A 24,989-nucleotide genomic window follows, 5' to 3' on the forward strand; every position below is an offset into this window, starting at 1 on the left:
CCCACTGGCAGAATAGGATCACATGGCTATCCCTAGGTGCAAAGGAGTCTGGGAAAGCAGGGAATGGGATTGCCGATTGATTGGCATAGTGACCAACCATGATCCATAGTCTAAGTCCACTCCTACCTGGAACGAATTCACAGTATGCAAAGAAGTGGGGTTTGTAGGTAACATTGTACAAGCCAGTGGTAATATTATGTTCATATTAGAAATAAAGAGCTCGATATTAGAACGCAGAAGTGATTTGCCTACAGTCACAGCTAATTAACAATCAAATCACATTTCTTCCTTGATTCCTGAGTCCAAGCTCTTAGCTGCAATGGAATACTGACTTCCAGAAAGAAAACAAAAATATGAGACTCTTCAAAAATTTGAGAATCATGCTTTGCAAAGCTATGCTAATGTTCTTTAAATACTCTCAGTTGAAAGATACTTGAAATTTATATACATTCTTCAATCAAAGCAGCAAGAGATCATTTTCTCTTCACAAGAAAATCATATAGGACGATCGAACTGCATGACCCCAGCAGACACCATTCATACAGAGCCTGCATTAACAGCACCAAGTTGTGCAGTGCACAACCTGCCCAACCACAGATATCAAGCTGTTCTTAATTTAACCTGCATGGTCTCCAGTTTCATCACTGGCAAATTGAGCTGGTTGTTCTAGACTGATTTGGAGGTCCCTTGTGAGACCCTGTGATACAGTAACAGACCATGTGTATTCACACAGGAGAATAATAAATAGGCAAGAACACAATGGTGTCTTTTGCCTTCCCAGGAAGCCTCGCTGTTGCTTTATCCCCATATTGCCCATAATACAGCCTTTATGAATGTAAAACACCCTTGTTAACAATCCAGAACTCTCTGGAGCTTAATTTATCAGAAACAAAGTATGTACTTAGAATCACATGAAAGTATCCCTTCCTCCTCCTCAGACTAACAGCTAACAGAGAACAGGGCCCTGATCCTTGAAGAACACTATTTACGGGTATTATGCCCGCTAGGAATTGGCATGACCTTTTTTCTGCCTGTTTAGTCTCCAGAGGGATAGGCCCTCTTATTACATTTTCCCAGCCTGGAGTTTAGCTCCGCAGGCAACCTCCTGTCATTTGTTTGTCTGATGGGTATTATTTCTTCCAAGAATCTAATTAGGATCTTTTAAAGGATTCAGCCTCAGAGTGCGGGAATTAAATATGACTCAGAGTGTGTGCTTCCTAAAGCCAGGCGAAAGTGAGATGATCATTCATCTGATTTATTCATACATTATTCAGCCCACAAACCTTATAAGCCTGACAGTGCACCTTTTTAAAAAATGTTTATTTATTTATTTTGAGAGGGAGAAAGAGAAAGAGAGCATGCACCCAAGTCGGGGAAGGTCAGAGAGAAAGGGGACAGAGAGAACCCCAAGTAGGCTCCATGCTGTCGGTGCAGAGCCTGACATGGGACTTGATCTCACCAACGGTGAGGTCTTAACCTGAGCTGAAACTAAGAGTTGGACAGTTAACCTACTGAGCCACCCAGGCGCCCCTGACAGTGCACCTTTTGTGTGTGGGCCAACCTATGCTGGGAATTAGGCATGTGGATAGAAATGGACGATCTTTCTCCACCTTGGGTTGTTTAGCTACATATCACAGCTTTGCTCCATTTATATATATATATACGTATATATATATATATATATATATATATATGTATATATACTCATATATATACGTATATATATACGTATATATACACATATATATATATATATATATATACGTATATATATATATATATATATTTTTTTAGAGAGGGAGAGAGGGAAAGAGAGAGAGGGGGCATGAGCAGAGGGGAGGGGCAGAGGGAGGCAGTGAGGGAGGGAATCCCAAGCAGTCTCCACACTCAGCGCAGAGCCCTACATGGGCTCGATCCCATGACCCTGGGATCATGACCTGAGCCCAAACCAAGAGTCGGATACTCAACCGACTAAGCCAGCCAGGTGCCCCCACATGTATGCTCTATTTAAAGGAAAGTAATTAAACACATGACACATGTGTCCACCAAGTCCCCTTCCATTTCCCTCTTTTCTTGGATCAAAGAAGATTACACTCCACAGCCCCTCTGCAGCTCTAGGTGAGGCCATGTAACCAAATCTAACCAAAGGGTGGTAGCACAAGTGACCAATGTCTTTTTTTTAAGTTTATTTAAAAAAAAAAATTTTTTTTTTTAACGTTTATTATTTTTGGGACAGAGAGAGACAGAGCATGAACGGGGGAGGGGCAGAGAGAGAGGGAGACACAGAATTGGAAACAGGCTCCAGGCTCCGAGCCATCAGCCCAGAGCCTGACGCGGGGCTCGAACTCACAGACCGCGAGATCGTGACCTGGCTGAAGTCGGACGCCCAACCGACTGCGCCACCCAGGCGCCCCTTAAGTTTATTTTTATTTATTTTGAGAAAGACACAGAGAGCAAACGGGGGAGGGGCCGAGAGAGAAGGAGACAGAATCCCAAGCAGGCTCCACACTGTCAGTGCAGAGCTTGATAAGGGGCTTGAACTCATGAGCCGTGAGATCATGACCTGAGCTGAGACCAAGAGTCAGATCCTCAACCGACTAAGACACTCAGGTGCCCCAAGAAATGATCGATGTCTTTAAGAAGCAGGGTACAAGCTTCAGTTCTCTCTTACCCTGTTTTGGGGACCAAGAACGATCAAGGTTGAGATGTATGAACATCCTCAGCCTGAGTCTCTGAGTGACTGTGTGGAACAGAGCCCCAGCCCAGTCCCTACTGACCTAACTTAGGTAGCAGGGATAAGAAATATACCTTAGTTTTCTTAAGCCACTGAGATTCAAGGACTCATTTATTGCCACAGCATAATTTAGCTTCATCTAACTAGTTTGCAATCTAGACTTTTAAACCATTTAAACTGGTTGTGGTGGATTTGGGGAGAACAAATATATACTTCATTTCTTTAGTAATTATTTGCAGATCACCTGCTGTATTCCAAGTACTGTGCCCGGGTTACAAAAACGAGTAAAAGATCGTCTCTGCCCTCATGGGGCCCACGATCTGATAGCAGTAATAACATCACTGGCAATAATAATACCTGGCAAGTAGCAATTGCTCAGTAAATACCACCGCTATCATTGCAGCTCAGATTCAGAGCTGCACACACGTGCAACGCACTCCTCTCGGCACACCCAGCTTGTGACCAAGCCAAAACTTGTTAGGTACTAACCAGGGTCTCAGGATGTGTTCTTCTTTTGTGCTGTGGTTCTCCTCTGAACGGTTTGCCAGCCTGTGAAAACTTAAAATAGTCATTTGCAGAATCTCAGAAAGTTCCCCTTTCATAAGAAAAGGCAAACAGACACACCCAGCCTCACCTCCAAAAATACGAAAAGTTAGAAGAAAATCAGAGTTATTAGATGCAGTGCAGTATGTTTAATTGGTCCTGGAGCAGAAAAGGGGCATGGGTGGAAAACTTGGTAAAATTCAAATAACATCTGGAGGTTAGTGACTATTACTGTACCCAACTGAATATTTAAGTTTTGATGAATGCACCACGGTTCTGTAAAATGTTAACATTGGGGGAACTGGGTGAAGGGTATACTGGAACTCTCGATGCTATATTTGCAACTTTTCTGTGAATATAAAATATTCCAAAATAAAAAGATTTTTAATAATCAGTATTAATGTTTTCCAGGTTTCTAGTCTGCAGGGTAAGTCTGTGTGCAGGGTTACCATATAAAATACAAGAAGCCTAGTTAAATCTGAGTTTCAGAAAAACAACTTATTTTTAGTGTAAATATATCCCAAATATTACATGGGATACGTTTATACTGAAAACATTTATTGTTCATCTGAAATTTGAAATTACCTAGGTGTTCTGCATTTTTATTCACTAAATCTGGCAAGCTTCTCCAGATGTACTATTGATAAAGAAACATAAATATGTCTTATCTTACCGACACCTGGGTGGCTCAGTCAGTTGAGCATCTAACTCTTGGTTTAAGCTCAGGTCATGATCTGGCAGCTTGGTGGGTTTGAATCCCGCATTGGGCTCTGTACTGGTAGTATGGAGACTGCTTGGGATTCTCTCTCTCTCTCTCTCTCTCTCTCTCTCTCTCTCTCTTCCCCCCCTCCCCCACTTGCGCTGTCTCTGCCTCTCTCAAAACAAATAAATACACTTTAAAAAAAAAGTTAAAAAAAAAAAAGATTCTCTCCCTCTCCCCCTCTCCCCAGCTCCCTGTGCACTTTCTCTAATTAAATACATAAATAAATAATAAGTCTTATTTCACAATATAAAATGACACCACATAGACTGTATAGGTTTTAACATGTAATTACTAAAGTGAAAGCATTAGTGCACATTTCACTTATTTGATATTAATTAATTATAATGGGGAAGCATTCTATATGACTGTGTAATTAAAGGAGTTAATGAAAAAAATAGGAAGGAAAGAAAGAATGAGTGGATAAAAAATAAATGAGTGAGTGAATAAATGAGTGGTAAATGTCCCCAAATCCAAGAGAGAAAAATGTATAAATATTAGAAATATGATAGGGCTCTCTAAAATACCTATAATCCACTTTATAAATTGAGACAGACTGGGATAAACTGGGAGTCACAGTTGTGTCTGTTAGCATTGGCATCAATGTTGCAGCTCTTTAATCAAGAAGGAAAAGAGGGGGGTGCCTGGGTGGCTCAGTCGGTTAAGCATCCAACTTCGGCTCAGGTCATGATCTCTCGGTTTGAGGGTTCGAGCCCCGGGTTGGGCTCTGTGCTGACAGCTCAGAGCCTAGAGCCTGCTTTGGAGTCTGTGTCTCCCTTTCTCTTTCTGCTCCTCCCCTGCTCACACTCTGTCTCTCTTTCAAAAATAAACATTAAAAAAAATTTTTTTTAATAATTTAAAAAAAGAAGGAGAAGAGGGGTGCCCAGCTGGCTCAGGAGGTAAAGCATGTGGCTCTTGATCTCAGGGTTGAGTTTGAGCCCCATGTTGGGTATAGAGATTACTAAAAACAATACATAAATAAACCTAGAAGAAGGAGGAGAGGGGAGGAGGGGGGAGGAGATGGAGGAGACGGGAAGAGGGGGAAGGCAAGAAGGCGGAGGATAGGAGGTGGGAGAGGAGGAGAGGAGAGGAGAAGGGATCAGGGAGGGGAGAAGGGAGGCAGGAGGGGGTAAAAAAACCCAGGAGCACTATGGAAACTGCTCAAGTTTTTACCTCCAAAATTTAATATAAAAATTTCCAAACATACCAAGAAGTCTAAAGAATGTTGCAGTGATCACACAGGCTCTACGGTTAATATTTTACTGTACCTGCTTTATCATCAGTCTATCCATCCCATTTCCACCTGTTGATCTACCTTGAAGTCTGACGCATTTCAAACAAAGTTGCAGATCTCATTTCTCTTCCTCCTAAATACTTCAGCAAGATTATTATTCCCTAGAGTTCAATATTTGTTTATAGGTGAAATTACATGCAGTAGTTTGCACAGATTTTAAGTACACTGTTCAATGGGCTTTGACAAAGGAACACACAACTCAAACCCCTCTCAAGATACAGAACATCACCAGCACCCCAAAAAGTACCTGTGCTTATACTGTGCTCACCTCTCCTGATCTTCTACCTTAGTAAAAATATCTCCATGGGTAAAATCAAAGACAAATGCATGTAATTCTAAAATAACAACTCATAGTCCCCCAAGCTGTGGATGGCAAGCCAGGAGGGTGCGGGGTGTGGGTCACCATGGGTCCTAGAAGTTCGGGGGGTTCTATGCAAATCTCTGCCTTGAAAGCATCCTGCCATCCATCCTTTTTCTCATACTCAGGAGGATACACTTGAATCAAGTAATGGAGAGGTCAATTACCTCCTCTATCCCTGTGTTTACAGACTTTGGGACTTTGTTACAAATACGTAATACACTACCTGCCACATCACGGCCCCACAGTGAGACCATTCACCTTCGCATCCAGCATGTAAGGATATGTCAGGCCCTTGCTCCCAACACTGAGCCATTTGACAAGCATTGATCCAGCATCAATTCCAGAGCAAGCCTGGGATGAACGTGGAGGGTGCAGGAGTGATTCTGAAATGATCCCGAGCATCTGGTAGGGATGCTCAGGCCAGTATGGGGACAGACTACTTGGGTCCCCAGGTATATCTCAGCTCCTGGCACAGGGCCTGGTGTTAAGTCATAGCTCAGAAACTGCTGATGGGTTGAGTACAGGCATGACCTCATTCATTCAAGATACACTTACTGAGGGCGCCTGGGTGCTTCAGTCTGACTCTGGCTCAGGCATGATCTCACAGTCCATGAGTTCAAGACCCTCATCAGGCTCTGTGCTGACAACTTGGAGCCTGGAGCCTGCTTTGGATTCTATGTCTTCCTCTTCCTCTCCCCCTCCCCTGCTTGTACTCTGTCTCTCTCTCTCTCAAAAAAAAAAAAAAAAAAAAAAAAATATATATATATATATATATATATATATATTATACGCACACACACACACACACACATACTTACTGAGCACTTACTGTGACGTAGACACTGTGGATGCAGTAATGAACAACAACAAAAAAAAACCCTGGCCCCTGTTGCATGCATATCTTGGTGTGGGGAGTGGGTGGCAATAAACACTTAACAAGCAAATATGTGGATTCCCAGATAGTGGAAACGGATTGCAGTTTTACAGAGAGTAACCAGGAAGCCTTGCTCAGCAACAGTGAGGCATGACCTACACGAGGGGATATACAGGGAAGTGTGAATAAAGGAGCGAGTGTTTTCTTCTACTGGGGCTACTGCAACAAAATACCAGACCGTGGGGCTTAAACAACAGAAATTTCTTTCTCAGAGTTCTGGAAGTCCAACACCAAGGTGCTGGCAGGGTTGATTTCTCCTGAGGCCTCTCTCCTTGGCTTGCAGACGGCCTCCTTCTCACCGCATCCTTACAAGGTTGCCACTCTGCCTGTGTCGTCTGTGTCCTAATCTCTCCCAGTAAGGACACCAGTCGCTTAGGACTGGGGCCCACCCATGAGATTTCCTTTTACCTTAATTATCTCTTTTTTTTCTTTCTTTTTTAACATTTATTTATTTTTGAGACAGAGAGAGACAGAGCATGAATGGGGGAGGGGCAGAGAGAGAGAGGGAGACACAGAATGGGAAGCAGGCTCCAGGCTCTGAGCCATCAGCCCAGAGCCCGACGCAGGGCTCGAACTCACGGACCGCGAGATCGTGACCTGAGCTGAAGTCGGACGCTCAACTGACTGAGCCACCCAGGCGCCCCATAATTATCTCTTTAAAAGACTTATCTCTAAAACACAGTCACATTCTGGGTCTCCTGGGTGGCTCAGTCGGTTAAGCATCCGACTCTCAATTTTGGTTCAGGTCATGATCTCACAGTTTGTGGGATTAAGTCTTACATCAGACTCTGTGCTGACAAAGTAGAGACTGCTTGGGATTCTCTCTCTCTCCCTCTCTCTCTCTCTCTCTCTCTCTGCCTTTCCCCCACTCATGCTTGCTCGCTCTCTCTCAAAATAAATAAATAAACATTAAATACATACATACATACAGTCACACTCTGACATACTGGGGGTAGGACTTCAATATACGAATTTGAGGAGGTGAAGGCAATTCAGTACCTAACAGCGAGTGAATGAATGAATGAATGAACGAACCAGTCCTCTGCTTGGTTTCTGAACAGGAGAGTGAGGACGGTCAGAGAAACATGAAGACTGAAGGAACAGAGGACAAAGGACAAGCAGCCACATTAGGAGAAAAGCCAGGACTTGACGTGTGTTAGTTTTTTTTTTTTTTAAGTTTATTTATTTATTTTCAGAGAGACAGGGAGAGTGAGCAGGGGAGGAGCAGAGACAGAGAGGGAGAGAGAGAATCCCAAGCAGGCTCCACACTGTCAGCGGGAGCCACATGAGGAGTTCCATCCCACGGGCGGTGAGATCATGACCTGAGCCGAAACCTAAAGTCGAACACTTAACTGACTGAGCCACCCACGTGCCCCCTGTGTGTTGGTTTTTCAAATCCCTCTTGGCCAATTCAAAATGTGTTTTTTTCTGGCTCTCTTAACTACTTCTGGAAACAATTCTATTAACTGCTGGCCTGCAGCAGCATGTGCTAGAGGAAAGCCCTGAACATGGACTCAGAAGAGCTGGGTTCTATTAGCCTCTCTGCTGGTTGACCTTAAGGAAGTCACCTCCCCACTCTGCACCTTATTTGCTTCATCTATAAAATGGAGATGAGAATCCTGCCCTTTCAGAGAACTGCCCAGAGAAGTAAAGCGAGGCAAGCAGCGAACAGATGAGAGCATGTGGCAACAGGGCTTTGTAAACAGGAAATGTAGTATAAATAAAAACAGACAGTATTACTGTGAAGCTTGCAGTGAAAACCACTGCAGACAGCTCAGAGTTGGGACCTTCCGGCCATTTCAAAGGGTGCTTCGTTATTAAATTCCAGCCCCTTCCTGGTTGTTTCTCCCCTCAACCCTGCCCCCCCTCCTCCAGGGCAATCAGAGAGTACAAGGCTGGGAACAAGAAAAGCTTATAAAAAGGGACAGGGAGGGTGATCCTACCCAAGGTGGAGAGCTGGCCATTCCTGCCTCATCAAGGATTCTTTATAACAGAGGGGCACCTGGGTAGCTCAGTTGGCTAAGCATCTGACTCTTGATTTCAGCTCAGGTCATTATCTCACAGTTCAGGGGTTGAGCCCCACATCGGGCTCTGGCTGACAGCACAGAGCCTACCTGGGATTCTGTCTTTCTCCCTCTTTCTCTGCCCCTCCCCTGCTTGTGCTTTCTCTCTCTCTCAAAATAAATAAACCTTTAAAAAAAGGATTCCTTATAACATAGATACACAGATATAGATATATACAAAAAGCTGTAGCTGTTTAATGTATGCAACTTGATGTGTTTGGAGATAAGTGTATACCCGTGAAACAATCAACACTGTAAGGGCCATAAACTTACCCATTGCCTCCAAAAGCTTCCTCCGGTTCCTTTTGTTTTTTCCCTCTTATGGTAAGAACACATAACATAAAAAAAAAAAAAAAAAAAAGAACACATGACATAAGATCTACCCTCTTAGCCAATAGTTAAGTATATAATACAATATCGTTTAGCATAGGCCTTGTGCTGTACAATAGCTCTCCAGAACTTACTTATTTTGCATAACTGAAACTCTGTACCCTTTGACCAACATCTCCCCACTTCTCCTTCCCTCCTAGCCCCTGACAACCACCTTTTTACTCTCTGCTTCTGTGAGTTTGAGTGTGTCAGTTTCACATATAAGTGAGATCATGCAGTATTTGACTTTCTGTGTCTGGCTTATTTCACTTAGCATAATGCCTTCCATGTCCATTCATGTTGCTGCAAATGACAGGATTTCCTTCTTTTTAGGGCCAAATAATATTCCATTATGTATATATATATATATACACAGACACACACATAACACACACATAACACATTTTCTTTATCATCAAGGATTCTTGGCATTAAGAGCTGTTTAACGGGTACTGTCCTTGCCAGATTCTATGCTAAACCTCCTCCAGGCATCAATATGCTAAATCCTCGCAGTACCCTCTGAGGTTGGAGCCATTACCTATCCATTTTTCTGATAAAGAAACTAAGGCTCAGAGGAATCAAACTGCCCAGAGTCATATGGCTCTTAGGAGGCAGAATTGGGCCTAAATCAGCTCTTCTTTTAACTTCAACTTACTCTCACCCTCACAATTATACAAAACACCCTAAGGTGTACCTGGCATTTAGGCGCTAAAGATATCTAAGATGTCTAAAGCCTCCTGTTTGAATCCCAGCTCTGACATTGCCCAGCTGTGGGACCTTGGACAAGTTACTTACCTTCTCAGAGGATCATCCTGATCATCTATCAACTCCACTACCACCCAAGCGGGAGTTGGGGATTGTTACCTAAACTCAGTTCCCTCAGTTCCCTCCGCTGTAAAATGGGGATAATAACAGCCCATATCCAGTGTATAAAGCACATAGCCCAGCATTGGGCAGCTATCATTTCAAACATTATTATTTTACAATATTATACCTACACCCCATCCAGGGTAAGGAAGAAAAGCAGAGATAGAACCAGAGATTAGAAGAATAAATTAAAATTTTTTCACATTCAGCCCCTTTCAGAACTTAGGATCAAGAAAATAATTATCTCAACTAAAGATGTGTTGTTTTCCTTTGATTAGAAAACAAGAAATTGTGTGTAGCACTGTGTTTCCCTTTTTGCTTTGGCCGCCAGAAGGCTCAAAGAGAAATTTAATTTTTAAATCTTATTAAGAGTAACTGAATGAACCTGGGCCGTCTTCCTTTCTGTCATGCGCACTTAAAATTTTCTGTTCTATTGACTTTATTGTTCCTGTAACATTTAGAATTAATGTAAAACAATTGTTAATGCAACTGCTTGAACAATGGGTGAGATAAAAATGAACAAGACATATTATGTAGTTATAGTTTAAAACAGTGCATTTGAAATCAAAGCACTACCCGTTACTTGAATTTTAGACAGAGATAAAAGACACTGAGAAATCAGAGATGAATTTCAAAGTGGAATTAGTTCAGAAGAAGCATTTAGGGAGAAAAATTGTAAATCACCCCAGACCTCGTCAGTCCTGTTTGCAGGCAGAGGAAGGTCAGCTTTGGTCCCTCTGGGCTCCACCCTGGCTGGCACTTAGCTATTTGAGTCCCAGCTCTCAGAGGAGCAGAGGCCTGCCCCTATGTTCCCATGCCTCAAGGGACTTCCTGTTTATCTTTCCGGATCTTGTGTCCATTCGCACAAGATGTGAATCAGCAGCAGAGGCCAGGATGACAGGAGCTATTTCTGTAAGTCAGTTCGATGTTAACCATGCTGGAGTGAAGAAAATTTACATTTAAATGAAACTTCGATCAAGTTCCCATTGTCTGGAATCTCCAGAAAGAGAAACTGTGGGTTTCTGTGAGAGAGTGTGTATGTGTTTACATCCAAATACGATATTCTCTGTAAAGAGGCTGTGACAGGTGTCCTCATCTGGAGTTGGTGTAATGGCCAAAGATTGGAAACAATATAATTGATGGGAACTGGCAAAATATGATGGAAAAGGATGCAGGCGTTACTAAAGAATGAGGACACAATTAACTATGAAAAATATTTGGCGGTATCTAGTTACTCTCAACATACACCTGACCCAGGATTCTCATCCTCTGCTACCTTCAGGATAAAATCGAAAGTTCTTAGCCTGGTCCACACCAGGCTTCCTCAACATCGGCACTACTGACAATTGGGGCCAGATAGTCTCTGACGGTGGGGGAGGGGGCTGTCTTGTGAGTTGTAGGATGCAGAGGGCATGTCTGGACCCCACCCACCAGATGCCAACGGGACTCCCCTCTGCAAGGTGTGAGGAGAGGGTCTCTAGTCATTGCTGAGTGCTGCTACCTGCAACAACATGACTGTATCTCACAAACATAATGTTTGGCTAAAAAAGCTAAACAAATACACGAAAAGACTACATATTATTTATAAACCCATTTGGTTTGGGAGAGGACATCTAGGATGAGAGGAACGTTCTGTTTCTGGATTTAAGTAGTGATTACTTAGGTGTTTTTCACTTTGAAAGTCACTGTGCTGTGTGTGCACTTTCCTGTAATTACAATGTAACTCAATAAAATGTTTATTTTGTTTATTTATTCAAGAATATTTATTTATTTTGGGGAAAGCACAAGTGGGGGAGGGGCAGACAAAGGGGGACAGGCTGACAGCAGCAAGCTCCCGATGTGGGGCTTGAACTCACGAACCACAAGATCGAGACCTGAGCCAAAGTCTGCCGCTCAACTGACTGAGCTGCCCCAATAAAAAAAAAATGTTTTTCATGAGGCATATCTAGATGGGTTGATATGGAAACATCTCTAACATACATGGCAAGTGGAAACAAAGCAAGATGAAGAATGAACATGTCGTGATTCTGTTTGTAAAGGATCCCCCAACAACATGGGGAAAGCCCACACGCTCCCCGTGGAAGTGTCGACTGCGAATCACTGCAGAGCAGTGGCCCTCATTAATCACACTGGAGTTACCCACACCCCATAACATCTGGACCCCGAGGGCATGTTCCAGAGAGGCTCCTGCCCACTGCCCAGAGAGACACTGACAGGAATACTCACCACAGGGATTCTGAGATAGTAAACAGAAGCTCAGAGGGGTTAAGTGACTTGCTGAAGATCACACAGCCTGTGAATCAGAAAGCCAGGATCTTGGGGCGCCTCGGTAGCTCAGTCAGTTGAGAGTCCGACTTCGGCTCAGGTCATGATCTCACGGCTCATGAGTGCAAGCCCCACATCTGGCTCTGTGCTGACAGCTCAGAGCCTGGAGCCTGCTTCAGACTCTGTGTCTCCTTCTCTCTCTGCCCCTCCCAGGCTTGTGCTCTGTCTCTCAAAAAATAAACATTAAAAAAAATTTTTTTTTTTTTTTAAAGAAAAAAGAAAGCCAGGATCTGCTCCCAGGTGCCCAGGAGCTGCTCTGAGGGCTCTAACACTCTAGCGCTTTCTCCTGGGCCTGTACATGGGTGGAAAATCCCACCCTGGCTGGCTAAGCACCCTCCCACCTGAGCCGCAGGAGGCAGCCTTCAGAGCAGGAGTCACTACAGAGATCCACCACACAGGCTGAGGGTGACCTCTGCCAGCATATACCCTCCCCTGCCCAGACCCCAGTATGCACAATGTGTCTGTCTCCTTCCCAGCCTTGAGTTATTCCACAAAATCCCCCCTTTTATATTGCCTTATCCTTGGGAGGTACCAGCCTCAGGCAAAGGAAAAAAACCCACTCTCCCCTATGCTGTGGGCTCACCCAGAATCCCCCCTCTTCAGTGGGCTGGCCGCCCTGCCCACAGCCCGGCCTAACGGAGAAGCGATGATGGCAGACAGCCCGGGCAGGACAGATCCCAAGGCCTTGTGCGGGGGGGGAAGCCAAGAGTGGTTCTTGCCTTTGGGAAGGGAGAAGATGTGAGCTGCCTGAAGAAGATCAAAGACAGCTCCATCCTCTGTGCAAGTGGTGAGCTACTCACACCTAAAAGGGATAGATGAAATTAACATGGCAACTGTCCCCGGATTGACAAGAAAAGTCACCCACCGGCATGATCACACCTGAGAACCTCTTGCTGGAGCCTGAGCTGTGCCCTGCTTTCTCTTCTTTCGGTTTGGGATCACCCACCCAAAAACTCAAATTCCTTCTCATATTGAAAATAATGATAATAGGGGCGCCTGGGTGGCTCAGTCGGTTACGCCTTCGACTTCGGCTCAGGTCATGATCTCACGGTTTGTGAGTTCGAGCCCCGCGTCGGGCTCTGTGCTGACAGCTCAGAGCCTGGAGCCTGTTTCAGATTCTGTGTCTCCCTCTCTCTCTCTCTGACCCTCCCCCATTCATGCTCTGTCTCTCTCTGTCTCAAAAATAAATAAACGTTAAAAAAAATTAAAAAAAAAAGAAAAAGAAAATAATGATAATAGTAACAATAATAACAGGGCTCTCGCTTTTGAGACTGGTGGGCATTACTCAGGTAAGTGCTTTACATCTAGTGATGTGTCTCATCTTCCCACTTCCCAAAAAGCCTGAGAAGGAGGTTCTATTGTTAGCCCAGTTTTGCTAATGGGGAAACTGAGGTGCAGAGAAAGAACGCAGGTCAGGGGTCACAAACTCAAATGCCTTCAGGAGCACGCAGGCAATATAAATGGGGGCAATGGGAGGATATAAGATATCAGTCTGGATTAGTGAGGACTGTATGAACTGAGAATAAAGGCGACAGCCCCTCCTCAGTCCCATCCTTAGGACTGCCACTTGGGAATGTGGCCCCAGTGTAGCCAGATCTCATTTTTCAAGTGAAAATATAAATTTGTATTTGAATGTGAATATGACATCTTCCCAGTTTTGTTAGCAGCTAAATCACTTAGGATTAGGATTTCCTCCTTATGACAAAACCTCAAAATAAGAAGGCTAAGATAAAAGTATCAGAAAGTATCTGGAGAATCAACAGCTCAGAGCTGGGATGGAGACTCCAAGCGTCAGCAGGGACCCAGACACTATATTCCTGCTCAGCATCCTCAGCTCACGACTTTCATCATCATGGTCACCTCATGGACCAAAATGGCTGCTGGTGCTCTGGTCATCTCTCAAGAGGGGGCAAATGAGCAACCGCCAAGCAGATCACTTGATTCCCCACCCACCCAACGCTACACTTGGCCTTAGTAGGCGTTTGAATCTCTACACCTTGGCAAATCTAGGATGGAAAACAAAACCAAATTCCATGTTAGCCTCTCTTAATGGGGCTCCATCTCACTCACAGAAGGTTGACAGGGACTAATCTGATTATTATCCAAGAACCTGGGATGAATCTCCCATTAGCTAAAAGGCTGGGGTTGCATGTAAGATCAACCTCCTTGCCATCAATTGAAAAACTTTGCCACAGTATTTTGCAGCATCTCTAATCAAGAGATGGAGTCTACTTCTCTATCTCCTGCCCCTGAGCTGGCCCCAATATTTTCTTTGACCAGTGGAATGTAGCAGAGGTGGTGTGTGAGTTCTTGGGCCTGGGCCCTACAGCTTCCACTTTTGCTCTCTTAGAACCCGGAGACTGCCATGCTGTGAAGGAGCCTGGGATGGAAGGCAACATGAAGAGAGGCCTGGCCATCTGGTGGCCCCGGACAAGCCCAGACCCGAGTGGATCTGCCAACTGAATGCGGCTGCCTGAGTGAGCCCTGATAAGACCATCAAAAGAACTGCCTGGTCGGGGTGCCTGGGTGGCTCAGTCAGTTAAGCGTCCGACTTCAGCTCAGGTCATGATCTCACGGCTCATGAGTTCGAGCCTTGTGTCGGGCTCTATGCTGACAGCTCACAGCCTGGAGCCTGCTTGGGATTCTGTGTCTCCCTCTCTCTCTCTGCCCCTCCTCTGCTTGCATTCTGTCTCTATCTCAAAAATAAATACACATCAAAAAAAGAAAAGAACTGCCTGGTCAACCCATAGGAATTGTGACAAATAACAAATGGTCACTCTGTGAAGCCACTACTACAATTTGGGATGCTTTATTAAGCAGCAATATCTAGCGGATGCATTCTTCATCTCTGTCTACCTTCCTGTCCCAGATCCTTACCAGGGTCTATAGCGTTGACTCCGCCCCTAGGGTACCACCATCCCTCTTGATGCCAGTTTGGAGACTTGAACCTGGTCCCTTCCCAGCTCCCACCTCCCACCATGGCCCTCTTTTCTGATCATCTCAGATGATTTGCTGATTTGAGAACCTATCTGTATCAGGTTTTTTTTTTTAATTTTGTAATACTTACTGTGAGAGAGAGAGAGACAGAGTGCGAGCAGGGGAGGGGCAGAGAGCGAGGGAGACACAGAATCCGAAGCAGGCTCCAGGCTCCGAGCTGCCAGCACAGAGCCCGACGTGGGGCTCGAACCCACGAACCGCAAGATCACGACCTGAGCCAAAGTCACACACTTAACCAACTAAGCTACCCAGGTGCCCCCCTATCTGTATTAGTCTTATAGGGCTGCCATAACAAAATGCCACCAGATAGACTGGGTGGCTTAAACAACAGAAGTTTATTTTCTAATAGTTCTGGAGGCTGGAGGTCCAAGATTGGGCGCCAGCATGGCTGGTTTCTCCTTGGCTTGAGGTGACCACCTTCTCACTGTGTCCTCGCATGGTCTTTTCTCTGTTCATATGCATGGCTGGTGTCTCTCTCTCTCTTCTTAGAAAGACACCAGTCCTATTGGATTAGAGACCTACCCTGATAGCCTGTTTTTAACTTAATCACCTCTTTAAGACTATCTTCAAATATAGTTACATTCTGAATACTGGGAGTTAGGGCTTCAACATATGAATTTGGGGGGGGGGGGAGAGACACAATTCAGTCCATAATACTGCCCGTCTCCCCACTCACCTGCTCCTTAAATAATGGTGGAATTCAGGTTTCATCGCAGAAACTCTTGTGTTTTTTATAGATGAGTGCATGTATAATTGGTTGAATGTGACATATATGGTTTATTGGAGTAGGTGTTCAATGTATTAGAAAACTACGTTGTAACTAGCACTGAACCAACGGTTTTACAGATGGTTGTTTGGAATAAGGCTACAGACAAAAGTCAACACTAAGAAAAAACAGATGAAATGAATAAGGCACACTGATGTAGCAAAGACAGTCAAGGTGGCGGCTCAAGGGCCAGAGTTGAGGAAACCTGATACTAAGAGAGCCACCTCTGCAGGCTGGTGACCCTGAGCTTCTTTCCTGGCACTGGTGCTCATTAGCTGTAAGACCCTGGGCAGGCCGCTCAGCCTGTTCAGAGCCCTGGTTTACTCATTTATCTAATGAGGATGCCAAACAGACCTGCTCCAGGTGGCTGTTCGGAGCATCACATCAGCCTCTTGAGGCACGAGGCACAGCACGTGGCTCGGGGACCAGGGCCAATCCTGACTCTGCTGCTTACCAGCTGTGTGGCCTTGAGCAAGTTATTTGCCTCTCTGAGCCTGCTTCCTCTTCTATAAGAAGGGCATAATGGTACCTAACTGCTCGGGTGGTCAAGAGGATTCAGTGAGTTAATTCACCTTCTGAGTGATGTCTGGTACACTGTGAGTGTTTGATCAATTTCATTATTATTAGTTACTCTGGGGACAGCTCTGGACACCAGCTGAAATGGTCCCTCAGAGAGGCCTTCATCAGGGGCAAGTCCCAGCTCCAGGCCAAGCCCTTTCCCATGAGGCTGATGTCAGAATTCCTTAAACTCCATATCCTGCCATTGTCCCCAACACTCCAGCTCCAAGGCGGGAGATGATGTCATGGGAACTGATGGGTTTTTTCCTAAAGGGATGGGCAAGGGTGGGTGGGGAGGGGCCTTGCTAAGGCAGCCCTTCTCTCCAGCTCCTGGTCTCAGGGGGGAAGCTTGGCCCTGAAGATCTTCACTTCTGTCTCGTAGGATTCTGCATTATATGAACTTATTTTATTTATTTTTATTACATCTATGATCACAAACAAGAAAGCTATTTTCGTTTTTCCCCTCCTCCCACCAAAGCTATTTTCATTTTGAAAAATGAATCCAAGGCCAGTTTGACCCTTCTAGATTCCCAGGGTCAGTTCTGATTTATCTGGGTCACTTGCTCCTTGGCCTGGCTCTCTGCAAAAATAATTTAACAGAACCAGGATACTTCAGGGGTTCCTTCACTGAAGACCACTCTGACTCTAAAGTGGAAATAAGACCACCAGCTACCTCCTAGGCCCAAACAAGTCATAGACTTAAAAGTATTTGGCACAAAGCATAAGAGACTGTTAAAAACTGAGAACAAACTGAGGGTTGATGGGGGGTGGGAGGGAGGAGAGGGTGGGTGATGGGTATTGAGGAGGGCACCTTTTGGGATGAGCACTGGGTGTCGTATGGAAACCAATTTGACAATAAATTTCATATATTAAAAAAAATAAAAATAAAAAAATAAAAGTATTTGGCACATAATGAGCACTGAATAAATGGCACCTTTATTATTATTCATGAATGTCAATCATGTTCTGTGCCCAAAACCTTCCATGCTTGATTTTATATAATCCTCACAAGGACCTCAAAGGGGGGTTCCCATTTTACAGATAAGGAAACTGAGGCTCAGAGAGATAAAGGGACTTTACTCAAAGTTCTGAAGTCAAACTACATTGTGTCGTCTGCGATGTCACTTCCTTTGGGAGGCTTGCTTCCCCTGCTCCTTCCCAGCACTGTCCCCCTGGTGGCTAATTCTCTCTTACCTTGCTCAGAGCTCTTTGTTCCTACCTTCACATGGGAATCATCTGGGAGGCTTTTAAAAATCTTTTTCTTGAGCTGCACACTGATCAACGACATCAGAATCTCTGGGGTTGTGACAGTCACTTAGGAGCATGATGGGGAGTGATACTGGGACCTGAGTTATTAATGCTACCCACGTGATTCTAATGTGCAGCTAACATTGAGAACAGGTGTTTTAGAGTGATTGGTAGGTCTGTCTTCCCTTTCTTATAAGAAGGGTCAAAATAGGGTGACTAATGTCCAGTTTGCTCCGGACTGAGGAAGTGTCCTGGGACAAAGGATTTTCAGTGCTGAAACTTGGAAAGCCCTGGGCAGACTGAGACATGTTGGTCACCTTGGCCAAAGCCAGGTCCCACAGTCAGCAAGACCCCAGTGGCTCCAGGTGCCAGGCCAGTAACTACATGTGTGAAGTAGCTGGTGGAAAGGTGATAGAGGATGGTATCTGAGAGCGGACAAAGAGAGCGTGTCCTGCTAGAACCTTTACATTTCAGTGAAATCAACGTACCAAACAGGCCCTACCGGCAAGCCAGACCCATTTGTTTTAAACCCAACAGATGAACTTCACCTTCTACTCTAGAGCCACCAGGAGAATCTTCCACCTATAGTGGGGTCTTGGTGGACCAATGGTTTTCAAGCCCCTGGTGGGGTCACCTGGGTAACTTCCAAAAAAAAAAAAAAAAAACCATGATGCTCAGCTCCAGCCCAGACCAATTGAATCACAGTCCCTACGGGTGGGACCCAAGCATCAATATTTTTAAAAATCCCCCTCCCCAGGTCACTATAATGTCTGGCTAGGGCTGAAGATGGCTGGGATAAATGATGACCAAATGAAGGAGGAAAAATGGGCTTCTCTACATCTTCAGTGTCTCTCTGATGTCCTTGATGTCTGACTCATAAGGTTTGGGGAGCATTTCTGTTCTACCTGCTTTCTACAGTCACAAGCAAAAATGAATGCTGAAGCAACGAAGATGTCCTTCAGTAGGTGAATGGATAAATCAACTATGGTTACATCCAGATGAGAGAATATTATTCAGCGCTAAAAAGAAATGCACTCTCAAGCCATGCAAAAACATGGAGGAATCTTAAATGCATATTACTAACTTAAAGAAGCCAGTCTGAAAAGGACTGTATGATTCCAACTATATGACCTTTTGGAAAAGCCAAAACTATGGAGACATTGAAAAGATCAGTGGTCGGGTTACCTGGGTGGCTCAGTCAGTCAAGTGTCCAACTCTTGATTTCAGCTCAGGTCATGATCTCACAGATTGCGTATGGCTGTGCACTGACAGTGTGGAGCCTGCTTGGGATTCTCTCTCTCCCTCTCTGCCCCTCCCCCACGCATTCTCTCTTTAAAACAATTAATAAGCATTAAAAAAAATATCAGTAGTTGCCAGATGTTATGAAAAAAGAAGGGATGAATAGACTAGACACAGAGGGTTTTCAGGGCACTGAAAATACTCTGTATGATACTCTAATGGTGGATATATGTCATTGTACATTCGTCCAAATTCATAGAATGCACAACCCAAGAATGAACCCTGAGGTTAAAACCATGAACTTTGGGTAATAACGATGCATTAATATAGGCTCATCAATTATAACAAATGTACCACTCTGGTGGGGAATGTGGATATGGGGAAGGCTATCCACATGTGGGGACAGGGGGTATAAATGGAATCTCTGTGCCTTTCGGTCAATTTTGTTGTGAACCTAAAACCGCTTCTAAAAGAATAAACTCTCCTAAAAACAATCCGTACAGAACAAGGACTTCCAATTCATTTATTCATCAAGCACCGCTGAGCCCCAGCACCTAGCCCAGCTGTCAGTGATCACCACCAGCCTAGTGGCTTCTGTTGTGTGACACTGGGCAACGCACTTAACTTCCCTGTCCCTCACGTCTAATATCAACAAAAATGTGTAGGTCTCTAGCCCCATGGCCATTCCGAGTAAGGCTAGGGATCCAAGGTCCCGGGCCTCTGGGCCTCTTCATGTGAAGAGAGACTTTGCACAACGGAAGGAAGACAGGAGGGTTTTCTGGCATCGGAACACCTTGTTCAAAAGAGAGGAGGAAAAGGTCTCTGAGTCATTGGAGGAAATTACCATGTTCAGTGGAGAGGGATCAAACGTGTGTATATGTGTGCCCATGCATGTGGATACATGTGATTCTACACATGGAAGTGGAGGGGGTGTGTGTGAGGGTGTGTATGCCTGGAGTATGTGCATGTGTGTATGTGTGTATATGTGAGTGCTTATGTGCAAATATGTATGCATGTATATGTGAACGTGCATGAGGACTTGGTGTCAATATGAGGATGTAAACATGTGACTGTCACTGTATGCCTGTATGTGAATTGTGGACGTGTGTGTGATGAATATATGTATAATGTGTGAATATGTATGCACCCACATATTTGTGTGAATGAGTGTGTATGAGGTTGTGTGTCACTCCCTGGCTGTTGTGGGCAAGTTATTCAACCATTCTGTGCTTCTGTGTCCCTATGTCTAAAGTGAGGATAAGTACTTACTCTGGTGGATTAAAGGTGGCTGCAAATCCTTTGCTAGTCCTGCCACCAGGAGGTGGAGTCACTTCCTCTTGAACCTGGGCTGGACTTGTGATCTGTTCTGACCAATGGAATCCAGACCTTAGGAGATCTGCCGTTCTTCTGCATTTGCAAACATGACACTGCCTCTTGGAACCCAGTGGCTGAGCTGTGAGATGCTAGAACCGAAAAGTAAGGCCATGAGGAGGGAAACCAGCGCGTGTGGGTTGTCAGTGCCAGCTGAGTTCACAGCGCACAGTAGCACCAACTGCCCTCTGCTATAGAGGACCGTGGTCCTAGCTGACATCACGAGGAGCAGAACTGCCAGCAGAACTCAGTTAACACACAGAAATCATAAGAGACAATAATAGCAGTGGCCGTTTTTAAGCCATTAGGTTTCAGGATGGTTAGCTACGCAGCAGGCATGCCTTGTAACATTTTTAAGCACTTAGAACTGAAGTTGGCAAACTTTTCCTGCAAAGGGCCAGGTAGTAAATATCTCGGGTTTTGCAGGTGATGCAGTCATTGTCACAACTACTCAACTCTGATGTGTAGTGCAAAAGCAGCCAGAGGTAATGTGTTAATGAATAAGCATGGCTGTGTTCCAATAAAACTTTATTTACACAAACAGGTGGCAGGCTGGATCTGGCCCCCTGGCAGTCAAATGTCTGTCCAGAGCTAGAAAGCTGCCTGGGATCCGGTGAGTGCTTTAAAGTGTTGGCTACGAGGCGCCTGGGTGGCTCAGTCGGCTAAGCGTCTGACTTCGGCTCAGGTCATGATCTCAAGGTTCGTGAGTTTGAGCCCTGCCATCAGGCTTTCTGCTGCCAGCGAGGAACCCGCTTTGGATCCTCTGTCCCCCTCTCCCTGCCCCTCCCTCTCTCATGCTCTCTCTCTCTAAAAAATAAAAATAAATAACTATAATGTGTTAGCTATGAGCGTATGTGTTAAAGAGAGTGTATGTCTATGCACCCACGTGCATACGGGCATGTCTGCATGTGAAGCATGTGCCAGAATGAGTGTAAATGTGTCTATATGCAGAATCAGTTTAGTCCTTCTGTAAGACAAAGCAATAGGTTCATATCAGCTAACTTTTTGGTAATGTTTTATTTATTTTTGAGAGAGAGCAAGAGCATGAGCAGGGGAGGGGCAGAGAGAGAGGGAGACACAGAATCCGAAGCAGGCTCCAGGCTCTGAGCTGTCAGCACAGAGCCTAGCTCGGGCCTTGAACCCACAAACAGTGAGATTATGACCTGAGCCGAAGTCAGATGCTTAACCGACTGAGCCACCCAGGCACCCCTCAGCTAACATTTCAACGCAGCTACCTCAGGCCTTCCTGCTTCTATTCTGGGGAGAAAGGGAAGCATGGTACAAAGCCAAGGGAAGAAAGAGCTGGTATGTCCCTATCGTTTTCATCTGGGTTAAGTTTGGAGGGAAGCCATCATCTGTCAGTGGCTGGGCTACTGTAGGGCAGGCAGCCCACGCCTTCCCGTCTGCTGAAAGGAGAAGTCAGTCCTCTGGGGAGAGGGGGAGGGGATGCTGTAAAAATGAAAAAAGAACACTGGAACTTTTAAGGAGGAGCTTGGGAACTGGAGAGAAAGCTATACCCACCCCCACCCCCCCCCACAGTGGGTGGCTTTTCCAGGCAACTTGTCAACATCTGCTTGCTGGTTTCATTCTGATCTCCCACTGTGGGCCTCACGAGGGGTGACTTCCTGCATGACTAACCTCCCTGGCTCGGTTTGCAAGGGCCAGAAATGAGTGTTAGCATTGTAGCCAGATGTGGATTCAAATCCCTGTTTGCACTTACTTACACAGGGCATGTGGCCTCCTTTTGCTGAGCCTCAGTTTCCTCACCTGTAACATGGGGATGATATTACTACTACCTCCCAGGACTCTTGCAACGGTCAAGTGAGGGTGGTGTGTGTCTAGCATTTTGGCAGAGAGCTTTGCACATAGCAGGTGCTCTGCAGGGTGACGTCCAGAGGCAGACCCTCATGGTTAGCGTGCCCGCCAGGCTTCAGAATTTCGGGGAAGCCTTCTCTAACCCCCTGGGCTGCCGTAAAGTCCCTTCTGATTTAGAAACCTCTTTCCTTCAAAGCACTCACCTCTGCTAGTTATTCTGCACTCATCGGCATGCTTATTTGTCGAGCAGCAGTCTCCTCCGACGGACTGAAAGCTGTAGGCAAAGACGAGATGGAGTCCGTTTTGCTAACCATGCAATCCCCAGTGCCAATAAGGGCCCTGGCACATGGTTGGCACTCAATGATTATTTACTGCACGTGTGAATGCCGATGGAGCATTTCGTAACTGGGGAGTCCTTGGGGTCCGAGGAGAGAGCATCTTCTCTCCATCTACTACAAACACATCAAGATAAGAGGCTTGCAGTGGGGTCTTCCAAAATGGGGTGATTATAGGAGCCCTCTTCAGCGTCCTGTTGTATTGATAGGTTAAGTTGGGCTTTTCTGCAGTCACAAAAAATCCCAGTGTTTCATTTCAGAAGGCTAACACCACAGAAGTTTGTTTTTCGCTCATACAAAGGCCACGATGAATCAGGTGACCGTCAAGGGCAGCTGTGCTCTTTGTGGTGACTCAGTTCCATCTTGTGATGGCTTTCATGCGTGACCTTTAGGGTTTCTGCAGGATCATGTACAAGTCCCTTGTGCTCCCTGCCCATTGCTCAGAACCAGTCGGCTGGCCCTGGCAAATGGCAGCGGGGCGGGAAATACAGGGTTACTCGAGGATATTCGGTGAGCAGGAGTGTCTCTGCCTCGAACGTGGGAAGGGCTCAGACATCTAGGCTGGTCTCTCGGGTCTGGGTTTAATGACAGGACAGCCAAATGCATTTCGAATACTTGGAAAATGGAGATCCCTACTAATTAGACTGCTTTTGAAAACCAGGTATTTATCAGAGGAAAAATAATCAATCATCGCAAAGCCTTTACTTAAGATACGAGGAGCAGTGTTTCCAGTCTGCAGTTTCTTGCCATGCAAGACCCTGAGGGCCCCCCATCTCCAGATGCCACACCATTTTCCTCCATGGTTGAAATATGTCTTAGTAGTTTTGATAAGGATCGACAGTCGCCCATCAGAGGCTTAGCTCCTAATTCGAGGGGACCAGTGATTAAATAAACCGTGAAGATAAAAATCTTTTGCCGAGATAAGGTCATTACAACCTTTTAGTTTGAGTCTGGTACACAGTAGGACTCCTAGTTTCCACCACCACCCCCCTACGACATCCGGCTTCACTGGAAGGCGCCTTGATGGACTTTACTTTTTTTTTTTTAAGTGGTAGCTCAAAGTCACTGCATCTAAGATGGTAGTGGGGGGAGGGGGAGGGGAGAGACTGAGACAAAGTGTGGGCAAAACCACTGAATATTCATGAAAAGAGCCAGCAGTTTGTAAAGACAGGCTGTATATGATGTGTGTTCTCACCAGGCTAGAAGACAAAAGAAGAAGGGCAGCGTGCCTCTGAATAGAGATGCTGGGGGTTTTTTTGTTGTTTTTTTTTTTCTGCTGAGAAGTTTCAGGATGACTCTGATGCCTTTTATAAATTAATTTTTTTTTAACTGTTTCTATCTCCCTGGGGTTGGAGAAAAGGGGAAGTGCCAGAGGAATTAAATCCTATGCCTGCTTGGTATTATTTTGCCCCGTATCTCCCAGCTGAAGAATTCCATCCTGGGCTTCTATTTCCGACCCGCCACCACCACTACGGCCAACCATCTCTTTTTGCTGTCTCTACCGCAAAGCAAACCTCACACACACCAGCTGGAGGTTCCAGGTTCTCGGACCTAAGGGCCGTCTCACTAAAGGAAGTGGTTCACCACCCTGGCGGCCTTCTAGAATCATCAAGGGAGCGGCAAAAAGTACCCACACCTGGGCCGCACTCCCCGCGCTTCTGACCTCATCGGGCCAGGGTGGAGTCCCGAGCGTGGATAATTTCACAAAGCCCCTCATAGGTTGTTAGAGAGCCAGGACTGAGAACCACGAGCTTTCACTAAGCTTTCTGCCTCGGACTCAAGCCACGAAAATGAAATTTCGTTTGAGAAATGAAACAGAGAAAGCTTATAAGAAAATGACATAGTTCAGAACAAAGAGATACGGGGGTGCTGGATCCTCTCTCTGGGCGTCCTCCCTCCTGGGAACACGTATAACAAGTACTCACAGCTGCAGCTCACTCACAGGCCTGAAGAAAAAGGTTGGCGGTGGGGGAAGGTGCCGGGCAGAGAGCCAGATGGTGACCATCCCCTAAGAAATGGATTTACCTTCTTCCTGTTCCACAGATGCTGGGGCGCTGCTCCTGAGACAGCAGCTAACACTTGGAGGGCACTTCTCAAGTTCTCGTGCATCGCTCTTTGATGCTCCCAACCAACCTCTAAAAGACAGGATTCTCCTCCTTCATCGCCCCCCCCCCCACCCGCCCTCCCGGCGATTTTGCAAACGAGGAAATTAATGTCCAGATAAGTTAACTGACTTGCCCAAGAGATTACAGCCACTGAATGGTGGAGCTGGGACTTTAGTTCTAACATTTACTGCGCATTTGCTATATGCAAGGACTTAGACAAGTATAAATGATATAATTATGAAATTTTATATTCCCTGATTACATCTTTGACACCACCTTCGGCTATTTGTTCTTAGCATTTCTGT

At 45.4% G+C, this 24,989-nt stretch overlaps 1 long non-coding RNA gene across 1 annotated transcript; it reads right to left on the reverse strand.

Annotated features, from left to right (window-relative positions):
* Positions 1-8,856: 8,856 nt before the first annotated feature.
* Positions 8,857-23,795, reverse strand: LOC128313673 (uncharacterized). The gene is made up of 3 exons (XR_008294681.1): positions 22,448-23,795; positions 20,328-20,521; positions 8,857-9,007 (listed from the first exon to the last, which is right to left on the reverse strand). It is a non-coding gene; the product is annotated as an uncharacterized LOC128313673 (long non-coding RNA).
* Positions 23,796-24,989: the final 1,194 nt, after the last annotated feature.

The sequence above is a fragment of the Acinonyx jubatus genome, chromosome E3, assembly GCF_027475565.1.
Source record: "Acinonyx jubatus isolate Ajub_Pintada_27869175 chromosome E3, VMU_Ajub_asm_v1.0, whole genome shotgun sequence".
Lineage (NCBI taxonomy): Eukaryota > Metazoa > Chordata > Mammalia > Carnivora > Felidae > Acinonyx > Acinonyx jubatus.